This window comes from Melospiza melodia, chromosome 3 (assembly GCF_035770615.1).
Source record: "Melospiza melodia melodia isolate bMelMel2 chromosome 3, bMelMel2.pri, whole genome shotgun sequence".
In the NCBI taxonomy this organism is placed as follows: domain Eukaryota; kingdom Metazoa; phylum Chordata; class Aves; order Passeriformes; family Passerellidae; genus Melospiza; species Melospiza melodia.
In genome coordinates this window covers 46,542,106-46,557,042 of record NC_086196.1, presented here as the reverse complement: position 1 = coordinate 46,557,042, position 14,937 = coordinate 46,542,106, and the positions used below count along the sequence as shown (strand labels likewise).

Genomic DNA, 14,937 nt, shown 5'->3' with positions numbered 1-14,937 from the left:
GGTGAGAGCTGGGGGAGGAGTGATTTTACAGCACAGTGACATGATCCCAGACATTCTCCATTCTCCTGGAACTGTGTCTTAGGAAAAATAGGTAAGTAAGGCACCTTGCTTTGAAGGTCTCTAAGCCTACTGCTGCACCTGGACCTTGTATTATCCTGAGAGATGAAGTTTCCCAGGGCTCCCAGCTGGCCATGTAGGGCAAAAGCCATAGAGCACTTTCTGGCACATGCATGTAGTGCACACAGGTTCCTGCTGAATTAAACTCTGCCAGTGCATGAGAGAGGTCTGCTGGGAGAGTGTGCTCTGCTGTCTGCTTCAAATGGCAAAAAGCTGCCTTGGCTGTGGATGGCAGTGTGTGCTGTGCTCAGCGCAGGGCAGTCACGCAGCCTACGGGCACCCAATTTAGCAATGTAGCTGTGCTCAGCTCCCTGTATGGGCTATGGAAAGAAAAATACTTATTTGGAGAGAGATTCAGAACAGCAGCTGAACTGCTCTTCCATTCAGCACAATAAAATTGAGACACTAAAATTTCTAAGCAAATAATTGTTATAAAAGGCCTACACAACATTAACTGACCTGGTAAAAGACTACATTTGCTGTCTTGTACACAGGGCTGTAAGGTCTGTGTTCCTTTACAGCTACTTCAGTCTGTTTTGGATCTTCTAGCAGGCTGTGGCATATGGAATGGAAAATTAAAACTTTTGATTTATGTGTTGCTGCTTTCCTACTTTGGCCACGCTAGAAGACTTACAAATGTGAGATGACAACAAATATTTAGTTGTATGAGTAACTGAGATGGTTACATCTGGGAGCAGAGGGAATGGATAATTCATCACTCTAATAGTTTCTATGTGCTGGAAGGGGCTCTGTGGTTTGTAGAGGAGAATAAATAGAGAAGCATTCCCAGCCCCCCCAAGCTGCAAAGCTAAAAACTGAACTGCTGCAAAACAAGTTTACATGAGCATTGGCAGCCTGATGGACGCACTAAGAGTTAGCAAAACAGCAAGTGCAGTGAGACTAGACAAACGCTGTGCATGAAAAATCTTGTTAATAACTTCATCCTCTTACCTAAATTTTCTGTATGGCTAGCTGTGCAATATTTACGTTTTCCCAAAAGTTTTAGGGAATGTTCTAAATTTTGATGATCTGTGCAATATCTGTATTATCTTAGGACTTCTCCCAAAAATATCAGGAGGCACTGAACTCTTGATCAACTTCAGAAAAAAAAAGCAGACAAGGCCTTCATGGTTTTTAAGATCAGAAGAGACCATTAAAATCATCAGTTACTCTAATCACTTTTACAGAATAAGATTAGGGTACCTTATCAGTTAATTCAGCATAATACCTTTACCTCTGATTTAAATTGCATCTTTCTTAGAAAGCCATGTAGGCTGTGAGGTTAAAATATCTGTCTTAAGCTGGTGCTTGACTTTGTTTCAGAAATACTTATTATCTATGGATAGTATGATTCTTCTTATGTGCTTGCAGACAATGACACAGGGGGAAACCTCTGGCTATAATTTTCTTCTCCTGAATTTTGCAATTCCATTCTTTAATATATTCTTGCTGACTTGTGCCCTGTTAGAAAGACTGAAAAGAAAGATCAGGAAAAACACTACAGGCATTTCTTGCTGGCTTAGTCATCAGAATCTGTTCACTGACACACTGAGACCTCTGAATAATATTTATAGATATAAGAGGAGAAACACTTAGATTAATGGAATTATAAGAAGGCTTCACTTAAGTTTTCTAGGAGGCAAAACTCAATATGCTAAAGTTAGCTTTTGAGAACTAAAGCAATGAGATTTTTCCTTAAGAATTTAGATTTGCAGGAGCTTCCCACTATGCATTTATTCATCAGTAGTTGGAAAGTCAAAGACAGGGCATAAAATCCAAACAAATCAAGTTCTGTCTTGGTGAGTGCATGGCTATAATTGTGTTGTCTTTAACAAATTTTGAAGACTAGGCATCATTGCTGTTCAAGTCTGTCTCTACAGTATTATATATTTAAACTGGCTAACAGTAAATCAAACAAAGAACCCTCACTTTGGCCTGTTATTAGCAAAAAATCTTGTAAAAGTCAAACATGATAGTTTGACTAAAAGTACTGAATACTCTGTCTGGGAAGCTTGGCATTCCTTTCTCATATAGCCCTTCAAATTTAGGAAAATTACTCTGAAGGCTAACTAGACAGGATTTAATATGAAAATAGGATATATAGCCAGCCACCTTCTCAATTTCAGACAAACATAGTTCTTGCTTCAATATGTGACAAGTTAGTTTTTCTAATCAAAATGATATCTAATATAATTTTGAAACAAGTCACTAAAAATACCTGTTCAACTAGATGTAATTTTTATTATATACTGAGTATAACAACCAATTTTTTAGCATGTGGTGATACATATATGTGTACCACTGACAATTCAGAAACAAAACTAAAGGTCATAAAAACTAAAAACCAATGGCCTTTGTGGTAGAATCAAATTTTGGATAATGATATATTGAGTGCGAGAACAAAACAGGCAATCTGAAACAGCAATTGGTATAAAAATACTAAAGATAGGTAAGCAAAAATTTTACATGGGTATATGAAGCTTCAGAGTGACAATACTAGAAAATACTTTTTGAAAATGGAAAGGAACACTTTGATAGTCCCTTTACCTAGATAGAATCACTGGGATAGGGGCTATTAATAAGTCCAAATAAAAAAGAAACAGGACAGTCAAACATTGTATTCACAACAGTCTTTTAAATAGACTCAGACTGTAATTCTCTTTGGGCTGTTAATTGCGTGTCCACCTGATATCCAGTTCTGAAATTAGGTCTTTTTGTTCTTGTTAAACTGGTTATTTAAATACTGAATAATATTACTGAAGGAAGTAAGTCTGCTTTGCATTGAAAGGTTTCTTTTAACAGGACTAATTTTTTTCCATTAAAACAAAAGAAGAGTAATCTCCTTAGAGATTAAGATTTCCTCTGTCAGTCTTCATCCATTCTCAGGCTACAAACAAAAACTGTTGTCATTCACATAATTGTGGGGAGCTCTTAAAAAGAAAGGATCTCTTTATCTCCTGCAGCTTGTTCTCAGAGTGCTGCTTTGGCTCAGGTGACTGTGAAGGGCAGTGGAGAGCTAAGGTTTGGGTTTTTTTCACGTTGCTTAAATTTTATCAGAAATTCAAATGTTTGTGCAGGCATCACTGTTACACAGGATGTACCTGTCTGGGTTCCAGCATCTTTGTAAAACTTACCAGAGGTCTAGATGGTATTAGTGTATTTATTGTGATTCTTTTCTGTGTCTGTTATAGGCTTGGCCTGAAATAACATATTTTCTTTTACCAAAAGTTAAAAATTGCATGTAGATATGAGAAGAAGGTGACTGCTACTTGAGACAAACACAGAAGTAGTCACGGATAAGGAGATGATTTAGGAGATGACAATTTTCCACATCTGCATTTCTTAAAATCTTTCAAGAAACTTATTATCTGTTATCTTCTCTACAGTGTTTGTGTATTCAAACATTTTTACTGTATTCCTTTCCTCTTGGCAGTTTTACTTTGAAAACAGCTACAACATGAGAGATTAACTTCAGTTTCAGTATCTCTATTGTTTAGAAAAGTAGAGTCAAGTTACATTTGTCCATGTCACTGTATGTCCATGTCTGTCCTTAGCTTAAAACTGTTTCAAGATAGTGTTGAAATTTTTGTACTAAAAATATCCACTAAAGCTGACAACGAAATGGAATCAAACCTATAAGGTTGTTTTATGTAACTCTGAAAGGGAAAGCAAATACCAAACTGAAAAGGAAACATTCGGTCAGTTGCATAACAGACTTTCAGATTTCAGCTCTTTGTTTTTATGTCTACTGCCATCCCTAAATACATGTATGAGTGTCTGGAGAAGATTATCAGTCAGGAGGCACACAAATATAAAAGCCTTCTGGTCACCTAAAGGAAATTTTATAGCTCTGTACTTAGCCAGAGTTCTCCCTGGGTGGAGAAGGGCCAGAGAACAGCTTGGAGCTACATTTCAGCCATAACTTTTGGATCTGTGGCTGGGACTATGTAAGCTCCAATGTCTTAAAATTCTTATTAAATAACAATGGGAAATTCATGGGGGTAGGAAAGAAACAGAATGTATTTGTTGAGCAGAAGTCAGCACATACAGTGTAATGGCCTTTACTTTGAGATGAAATATTAACCATCTGTACAATGAAACTCATCCTGCAAGCAAAATATGTGTTCAGATCTAAGCTTCTGTGATTTCCTCACCCTTTGAAATTATCAAACCTTTTTTTTACTCACTTTTATCTGTCCTGCTGTTTTGGTGTCTCTCTGGGCCTACTGCTCCTCCTCTGGCACGTGGTGTACAGCTCCATTGTCGGACGAGTCACGCTTTCAAATTTTCCTGCTGTCAAATACCTCTTGCTTCAAAAACTGCTCTTAGCACTAGGCTCTACTGTTGCTTCTTATGTTGCACACACTAAGAACAATCATTAGAGTTTGTTGGGGCAAGGGCCTTCCTCCTGGCTTGGTCGTTAAGCATTACATAATTGTATCACCTATATAAACTGTGTTTTGCGTTGATCTTTGATCAGTAATGCATTGCTGATATCCTCTTGGGTCTCTTGGTCTTCCTCCCATGACAGTGGAAGTTTTTGAAGTTCTCATCTTGTGATGAAAGTCTTGTTTGTTAAAATGGGATTAAGTGTGCTTATGCAACAATGTTCTCATGGATGCTCCTGTACTAGCTGTTTCCCTTATGGCAATCCTTGTCTTCAGTGGTGATGGCTCTGTTACAGTCATGTGCACCTACGTGCTTCTAACTTACACTGAGTGTGTAGTTAAATTACCTAAATTAACCAAATTTTGCAGTCCAAGCACTGAATGGCATGGCATGAGGAAACAAGTCCCAGGTGTACTGAGTATCCAGGGCTAGAACTGCTTTCCTTGTCACTGTAGAATTCTCTGTGGGAAGGTGTGATGGTGTTTCACAAAGGTTCTTGGGTGAGGGAAGAGATGAGGATCTGACTCCATGTTTCAGAAGGCTTGATTTATTATTTTATGATATATATTACATTAAAACTATACTAAAAGAATAGAAGAAAAACTTTCATCAGAAGGCTAGCTAAGAATAGAATAGCAAAGAATGATAACAAAGGTTTGTGGCTCGGGTTCTGTGTCTGAGCCAGCTGGGCTGTTATTGGCCATTAATTACAAACACCTAACATGGGCCAATCAAAGATCCATCTCCTGCATTCCACAGCAGCAGATAACCATTGTTCACATTTTGTTCTTGAGGCCTCTCAGCCTCTCAGGAGGAAAAATCCTAAAGAAAGGATTTTTCATAAAAGATGTCTGCGACAGGAAGGAGCTCTGTGAAGGCACTTGCAGGAACTCCTTGCTGCCACGCTGAGAGACAGACCTGGCAGGTGTGCTGCTCCTGGTCAGTGGCTCCAAGCAGCCCAGATCAGACCCTGTTGCTTCATTTCCCCACAGGGCACAGCCCCTCATCCCACAGACGTAACCTGCTGCTCCGTACCTGCTTGTGCCTGTCGCGTTGCCTTTTCCCCTCGTGGAGTGATGTCTGTTTCACTTTAGAAAATGGGTAGCAAGCATATGAAGAGATTTTTTTTGCTGCTAATGTCACCACAGATGGGAGCACAGCTTCCCTGAGAAATCTACATTGGATGTATTCCACTAAATGTAGCGAGAGAGGGCTTTTTCAGGAGTATGTAGTTTGTGTGATTCATATTCTGATCAAAAAGATGGGACTCATGTATTTATATAGTTTTTGTAAAGTCAAATGTCTTGTCTATTCTTGACACCTGTTCAATTGCTGGGCCATTTTGTTTCTGCACATGAATTGATCCTTGTATACTTTCAGTTGCATATGAGTCAAAGACTTGTTCACATATCTTTTGATTTGTCACATTAAAACATCTTATTTTTGCATTCTTATCATAACAAAGCCACCCAGAAGAGCAAGAGTTGTAGTAACAGGCCCTGTGTGTGCAAACAGAATTCTAATATTCATTCTGCAGAACCCTTAGTAATAATAACCTAAATTATGTATACTTAAAAGGATTGTTTTAGCATACTAAGAAGAATTAATAATAAAAAATTATTAGATATTTTGGATGGATAACAACTTTTTAAAATTTGCAATGCAGTTTCTATTACATGAATTAATGTCCTGAAGGAAGCTGATAGATACAAATAAATCTCAGCAAAATACTAAGGAAGGTGCAACTGGCAATAATACTGGGATGGCTGAAAATCTTTATTATCTCTAGATCTAATCTTTATTATGTCAAGATTCTGTGGGATCAAGAACAAATCAAAGGCAAATCCAATTGGACTTTAAAGTAGTGACTTCTGTGTGCTCAAGGGCAAACCTGATAATCTAAGAAAACTGAGAAAAACAGGCTTTTGTACTTTGAAAAAGGCAGTTACTGAGTGTTGCAGGGTTTAAGGAAATGCCATAATTATCTTGGCTTGTGTTTCCTTTAGTACAATTCCAATGATCTGCTTCCTTTTGCCATGTCTGATTACGTCTTTTTTCTTCTTTTTAATAATAGGGAGCAGAATACGTAAAATACTCCATTGTGTAAAAACAAACAAAAAGACATCAGTGACTGACCTTTCTAAGACAATTAAACATCGTAAGTAAATCCACTGTCTTTCCCCCATCATTGCTTCTTTGGGCCTACAGATACTGAAGTGAAGGGAAGGGACAGATGAGGCTGATGGACAGTTGTCATCTAATCCTGACAGATCTTCTGCCCACCTCCTCTGAGGAGAGACTGAAGGGTGTTGTCATTGCCTGAGTTAGGCTAAATCCATGGCACCAAACGGAATCCATGTAATACACAACAGTTGAGTTTCACCATCACCTCCTATCTCATTTTCTTTTCTACCCTCCTCTTAGAAGTCTTTTTCTGACCTTTGTGTGTGGGTGTTTTCCTAGGATGTGTGACTTAGCTGATTAAGGCTGTGGCATGTCTTGTTTCCCTGCTGTGAACCCATGACTAAAAGGGCAGCTAAAAGCAGCATTGTAGTCATCAGATGCTGCTCAGAGTTTGCCAGGTTTTGGAGAGGCTGATAAGACCATGTGCTGGGTCTGTCTTTCCAAGGGCAAGTGAGTTGAAATAGAAGTTATTTTTCCTTTCTAGTTCCCATGCTTTGCTCCCCTTTGCTGTGGGGGTCTGGTTTGCTACAAGGAAGTAGTACTGATTTAGTGGTCCTGATTTCAACTAACTGTGGCTTTGGTGCTCTCTTTCACACAAAGTGAAATTTTCACTTATAAAAACCTAAAGACTGTAGGGAAACACAAAGGAAAATCCTTTACTATTCTGCTTAATGTGTTTTATTGTGTTTGTTTGTTTGTTTGTTTGTTTTTCCCAGTAAAGACGAGTCAAAGCATTTTAATTTTCACTGTGAAACCAAGTGGATGGTTTGAAACTCTTAATCCAGATGTTATAGACCGTCATATTTAAATAAAGACTTTTTCCCCTTCTTTTCTATCAAACTTAATATACTTCTTTTATCATTTGACTGAAAGGAATGTGCCTGGGGAATGACCAAACCCCTTGGACATATGGCTGGTTAGTGTCCTACCCTGGATTCTTCATAAAGCTTACTTTGTACCTCTAACTAGCAAGAACAATTTTATTCAATACCAAAAAGCGTTGCACAATCTTAGACATAAGTCAAATTGCTTAGGGTAATTTTTGCCCAGCCCTAATCAGAGACCAAGATGTCTTCCACATGCAGGAATCTCCTTTAACATTCATTTTTTAAATTCAGCACGCAGTAAGTATAATCTAAGACTTTGCTCTCCACTGTTTGGAGCATGGGGCATAAGTATACCACATAAATTTGAGGGATTTTGCTTTTAGTTTGGCAAAAATTAAAGCTGTGCATGTTGCCACAAGCAATGAAAGAAATAAACTCAGCTCTGTTGAGGCAGCTATTTTTCTGGGCCAGTTCAAGTCGACTAAATTGTACTGCACTTGCACTTTGAATGGGCAGAGCTCAGAAGGGGTAGTTTTAAAAGCACCAAGGAAAATAAATGAATTGAAATATCACTACAAATAGCTACCTCCTTGAAATCCAGTATATATTTTGTTCCCAGGTTGTTTCTTTCTTTGACCAGTAGTGAAGGATAATGAACTTCAGGGATTGCGGGAACCTGCAAGTGAAACAGAACCGCGAAATCTTGCAAAAATAACATTGAAAGGACAATGGGGAATCACACTTAATGGGAGAGGAACTACCACTACCACTGTGACTATTTGAACAACAGAACTTTATGTCAAGACTCACTAAATGCCCTCCTTTGTCCTTGGCCAGGACTAATGTTTCATTTGAATGTTTTATCTTTTCTGTGAAAAATTGTATTTATGAACTCTGAGAGCAGATCCAAAGTGCAGGGGCTACTGCATGCAAAAGTCACAGTTCTTCTGTGACTTGTGCATGCATCAAAATACAGCAGAAGAACCCAACAACAACTACTGATCATACAAGCTGGGGTGAAGAGACTGTAGGCAGCAGCAATATAACTGCAGAAAATACTGATCCTAAAGCTAGTGTTACTTGATTTGGGCAAAAATTGTTAAAACAGTTTCCTCCCTTATGGTCTTTCTTGGATTTAATTAAAATAAGTTCAGCTGTCAGTAGGAAAGATCTGTCTTCTTGACCAGCAACAAAAGCACATTTCTGCAACAGGAGAAAAGCAGTCTTAGTTCTGTCACTCCTAAAGTCTAATTCAGAGTGGATGTTGCAGTTGGTGCTGCTTTATTTGTACTGAGATCTCCATCCTCACTTAATGCTGATGGGTATACCTACATTCTTATCAGTGTATATTTGTACTCTCATTATATCTATTCTGTGTGCTGAGACAGGTGAAGAATGTTAACATTATCCTTTAGGATCACTAGGCAGGGACTGAAATGGATTAGCAAATTATGTGTTTCTGTTAGGAGACAAGCATTGAATCACCAGCAAATTGTTGCCTTCTGCTAAATCAGCAGAAACATGAGTGTCCCATTGTTAATTGTTTATGAGCTCCTAATAGCTTCCTGTAACAGTTAGCTCAAAATCTACCAATATTGTTCCAAAGCATAAAATCCTTATGCTCTGCTGCTTTCTAGTGATATACATCTGGATAATGTGTGTGTGTAAAATGTTATCAGTCTGTTGTGAGAGAGCTTTACACCCACTTTTTTGCTGGTGACTATATATGCTAAGAGGGAAGCATGAAACCAAGCCTTTAAAAAACATGTAATAAGCAGATTAGGCAGAGTTGTCAGAGAAACATGAGCTGCAGTGCTGCTGTTAATGCTGGAAATCATGATGTATTGCTAAAAAAGAAAATGTTAATTGGACAATTAAAATCCCTATTTATGATATGCAGAAAAGCCTGGGGGTTCTGCTTTAATGTAAAGCTGCATTTTTCAACTGGAACCATCCATGCCTGCCTTGAAATGACGTGTGGCAATTTACTTATGGTTTATAAATATCTGTACGTTTATGGATTTCTCTAATTTCTAGGTGGGTGACACTGCACTGCAGCTTCCCTTCCTTGCTGAGGAATATGATGGCCTGTTAGAAATGTTGGAACTGGATGATGCTTCAGTCATGCCATGGTGTGAAAACACTCGCTCTGCCCAGACCGAATCATCCTGCCCTGAGCTGCCCTTTTCACACTGTGATTACAAGGAGGTTAGCCCAACTGAACTGGAGTTATACAATCTGCAAAGCTATTGAAATGACCTCAGTAACCTCAAAGAGAAGATGATTTTAAGTGGATCACCTAAGTGGAGTAAGAGTGATTTTCTTGCTTTTAATGAAGTAAAATCATACTGCTCAGAGTGACTCACTAACACCACTTTTCAGTCGTTACTTCATGGATACAGATTTTAGTGATTATTTTACTGTATCCTAAGGCACACAATTCAGTGTCATATAAACAGACTTAACAGGCTGTACAGTGTTTATTGAAGAAGAGCTGTGCACTAAAAGGAGTGAAAAGAAAGATACTACAGTACTATGATTGATATTATAATGCTGATTAACATTATATACTATTAAAATGAGAGAGAGAAAATCAGTAATAAAGATGAGAAATACCTGATATATTACCTAATATTGTCCTTCTGTTTCAGTAACGACAAAATTAGTCTCTGCTGTCAGGAAACCAGAAGCACCTTAGTTAAGAATTTGAGATGATGCAAAAAGGAAACAGTTCAGCTTGTTTTCACTGGTCGCTTGGTGAGATACCCATGCAACTGGCAAGAGTTGTTCTTTTAAAATGCCATGTTCTGGGAAATGTAATGGAACTTTGCCTATGGAATCAGTCTGAGCTACAAGAAGTACAGCAGAATCCAAGAACTGGGATGGAGAACTGAACAGGAAGAGTAAGGTCTGGAAGAAGCTGGTATTCCTGAAAATTATGTGAGCAGTTCTACCAAATGCCAAAAAGTCACATCTAAGATTTTTGTGACAGTACAAAATGATGCAATCAAGAGGTAGAAAATATTTTTGAAACAGTTAATGATTTGTGTATTGTTGGACCCAACAAGAGTTATTGGATTTTAAGCAAGATTAAATTAGGATTTTGTACACAAAACAGGAAAATCCATTTAAAAAATCAACTGTACAAAATATTCAACCAAGATGAAAAATTTATGACTGAAAATGAAGGGAGGACTAGACAGTTTCCATTTGCGTCAGTTCTTTGCTTGCCACAGAAGCTGACTAGAAAATAGCTTTCACATATTTTAGGTCCAGTTCAGCATAGCAAACTGTATCTGTCTTTAAAATAACAACACAAACCCCCAAATCCTTCCTTTTCAGAATTCAACATATTGTACTCTATAAATTTTGATTTAGGTGCATTTCAGCATATGTCCTTATTTAGTTCAATGAACAGTCACAAACAGATGGTGTTTCCAGTTTCTAGAGGTGAGGAATTTCATTAGGGCTATGGGATAAGATCCTAGGTACCTAAACTAAATATTTATGTTAGATAGTTTCCTCACAGAGCTTCAGAAAACAGTTTTCTTTTTAATTATAGAAGTAACTGAACCATAGCAAATATAAGTTTTGTGTTCTAGCAAGAATGCTGTAAGTACTGTTAATGTCTTAATTTATTCCCGGAGTGTGATACAAGACTCCATTTCAGGAATTCTGCTACTCCTTTATAATAACTATTGTTTTTCAATAAATTAATCTATTTGTTTCTGCTTTACAGTTGTGTTAATGACTATTTTTTTTTCATGTTGGTGAAACAGACAAGTGAATGTCGGTTATTTACCATATATCATTTCCCAGATACCTTATCCACAACAGTTAAGTGCTTGTTGTGACTGGAATGTAATCTCAGTGGTTTTGGTTCTGTTACTTCCATGGAGCTTTCACTTCTTAATGGCTACAGAGACTAATCTTGAGTTAAGAGCCAAACATTTTTTCCTCTGCAGTAGCGCAATGATGTTTAGATTTGTGGCTTTTAATGTCAAAAGGAAATTATAGCTCATGCATGCCTTTCCAAGCAGAATAGCTCATGTAGAGGACATTAGAATAACTTAAAGGAAGGCTGGAATAAACTCACAATAATTAGAAAGAAAAACAAATTATGTAACCTGTGTAATTATCCTATATTAAAGAAATTAATAATTAACTCTATGTGAAAACTGGGAGCCTGTGTTTATGCTGGCCTGGGAAATAATGGTGGGAAAAAGTAGCCTTGCTACAGATTTCTCTGAGGAGTATGTGGGGAACATCTATTTTTCTCCTCAGTTATCTGCACTGACATGTGCACAGTGTTATTTGTGCTTACGTACGGTATGTGATCCTTGTCCTGACTCTGTCACCCAGTGAGGCAGCAGAAACGATGCTCTGTCACTTACATGACACCACAGACAGCACAGAAGCTGTGGGAAGTATTCTCAGGAAAAATCCAAATGTATACCTCTGCAAACTATAGCCCTATATTTTGTTAACAATGCTGAATAACAAATATATTGGTGAATGACTTGGCACAAAAATTTTGACTCAAAAAAAGCTAAATTAGGTTCTTCATGAAGAGGGTGGTTGTGCACTGGAACAGGCTCCCCAGAGAAGAGGTCACAGCACCAGCCTGAGTTCAAGCAGTGTTTGGACAAAACTCTCAGGCATTCTTGGGGTGTCCTGTGCAGGTTCAGGAGTTGGACTTGGATGATCCTTCCAACTCAGCATATTCTGTGATTCTAATCATTTGTTCACAGTGAATAATTTGCCTGGTAACAGTTGTGGTTCTGCACTTGTGTTGTCATAATCACAACTCAAATAAGAGTCACAACTCAATTAAGTTGTTCGCATTATGACCAGCTTAACTTTCAGTTTTAAATGTTGGATGGTTTTGTGTCTTGTGTGAATATTCAAATCTTGGGCTTCATGTTATGATACACTTGAAGAAGTGTACTATAAAGGCAGACAGAGGGTGAAAATTACAATATTACTGTAACAGTGTTGTGGTACACAGGTTTATGACTGGAAGACCTTGAAAGTTTTCCCTTTCTCTTTCTTTGTTTTCCTTTCCCCCTCTTTTTATTCTGGCAGCTTCTCCAGGCTACCACATCATCACCTCACATAATATTTATGAGAAAAATTTCACCTGCTGGCACAAAGAGTATCCAGTTGGAGAATGGTCAGTCTGAGTTTTGCATTGATTACCAAATTATTTTATCACTAATTTATAAACATTTTAAGTAATGTAAATATTTCCCCACGGAAGAAAATTCTTTTTATTGCCTCTAAAGACAAAAGAATTAGTTGCTTCTCCAAAAGAACCTGCCAAAACCTTTGACATATGGTAGCTTCTATCTGATTAATACCTGTAATGAATCCTAGCAGCAGTTTCATGTTGTTCCTAGTATTTGTGCTGTCTGCCTTCACCCTTCCTCCACCTACAATTGGTTGTCTCAGCAGCCAAGGAAAAAGTATTCTTTATCTCTTTAGAAAAAATGCAAGTCTACTGAAATTTCATTTTTTGAAAATGAAAGTGTGATTATAATGGCTTCTCAAACAATTTTTGGGAGTTTTTTTGTGGAAGACAAATCTCTTAACAATTATTTGCATTACTCAAGTTTCAGATTAGCCCTATGGCTACTAAAATCTCTCCCAGAAAACTGCCTGCTGCTTTAGAAACAGGATTGTTAAATATCACAGAACTGAACTTCACAGCAAAGATTGCCATGGTAGGAACAGGGCATTAAATTTTTCCAGTTTTATAAGTTTACTGGAAAATTGTACATTGGACTGCTGCATATTAATAAGAAGGCAGGCTTTCCCTGCCTTTGTTATGCCTTTATAATAATAATGGAATTATTTATGTCCTCAGATATTAACTCAAACAGAATAAATCAGGACTGTGGAGTATATAGAATCTTACTTTAAAAGATTTTGGAAAACCTTGAAGAGCTGATTTTCTCAAACTATTTGCAAAATCATTGATTTTTAAGTCTGACATATGGTTAACATAAATTATTAACAAAATCAGAATTACCTTCCTATTGATTCCTTTTCACTGGCTAAAAACTGATGGCATTTCATTTGCAAGAATGCAAGCTGAAGAAGGCACCAAAACCTATGTATTTCTATGTATTTATACATAGAAATGTGAGATAGATATATCCTCATATACATTATAGTCATATAGTACATGTAAATAGTTACATAATGACATAACCTGTTACAAGACTGAGAAAACCAGAAAATTCTATTTTAAGGATGCTATTCGATGTGCTCTTTTAATTTAAACCAACATTTTTTAGAAAAAATAATACCTTATTGCCCCCCAAACCCAAAATGACCAGAGGAGAAAAAAGGCCACCTTCAAAAACCCACTTCTTCTGGATTTGTGCCACACCATAGATTCCAGTGAATTTATCAGAGAGTACACCAGAAAAAGATTAGAAGAGCAATAAAAACATCAAAGGATGCAGAAACATGAAAACACAATCAAACTATTTTTACCCAAAAGATAAGCCACAAGTTCCATAGTTCTCCCTTAATAATTCCCCTTTCTTCTTCCCCCCACCCCTCAAATAATGAAAAGAGAAATTAAAACTTTCAACTTTGCCAGGAAGGATGCTTCAGATAGTGATAGTTTCTTGGTGAGAAGTGTAATTTCCAGAATTTGGCACAGCCATGTTCCAGACTATGCTTAGGCATGAGCTCTGTAGTTGCAGACAGAGGTTTTTATAAAAGGAAAAGCTTTGCTGTCTAAATTTTATTATAACACTGTATCCCTGTGTAAATCCTTGCATACAGGCTATATATAGAGTACAAAGCATGTACCTGATGACAGACATGTAATTAACATTTATACTGTACTTTATGGGTTCAGGATAAACTCTAATTGAAGAAAATGCAGTATATTATTGAACTCCAGGGTGGTCATGACAAGCATATAACTAGGTGATCTTAGACATAATTAATCTCACTTAAACTCTGCTAATCTGCAATAAAATCTTTTAAATTCTGTGCAGAACTGGGTCTGCAAATTTTATTCTTTCCAAGTCACATTTGGGACCTAAAATGGCATAGATTTTATATTGACTCAATTTCATTGACCACAGGGTGTTGATTTATGACGTGTGACAGGAGCTGCCATCTTGCTGGTTTTACAGTATTTGGAGTAACGTGTTTGCCAGATTGATATTTGGCTGAAAAGTCTGACATGCTGCAAGAAAGAGCAGCACAAAGAAGAAAGGATAGTATCTGCCCCATTTAATTCCCATTGCCATTATCTTATTCTGTGCTCCCAAGAAGAAAAAATAGTGTGGTAGTTTATTCTGCTATAAAAAATAAAGAAACACCTGAGAGTTCCCTTCATGTTACCGAATACTGAATGTTCACAATATTTGTTATTATTATAAATGGCAAACATTGT

At 37.3% G+C, this 14,937-nt stretch overlaps 1 long non-coding RNA gene across 2 annotated transcripts; it reads left to right on the top strand.

The window, feature by feature from the left end:
- LOC134416736 (uncharacterized) lies at positions 1–11,253 on the top strand. Of its 2 annotated transcripts, none has more exons than XR_010027351.1 (4): positions 1–91; positions 6,581–6,664; positions 9,555–9,825; positions 10,169–11,253. It is a non-coding gene; the product is annotated as an uncharacterized LOC134416736 (long non-coding RNA). The 2 variants fall into 2 exon arrangements; XR_010027352.1 differs by lacking the exon at positions 1–91 and adding an exon at positions 3,977–4,064.
- Positions 11,254–14,937: the final 3,684 nt, after the last annotated feature.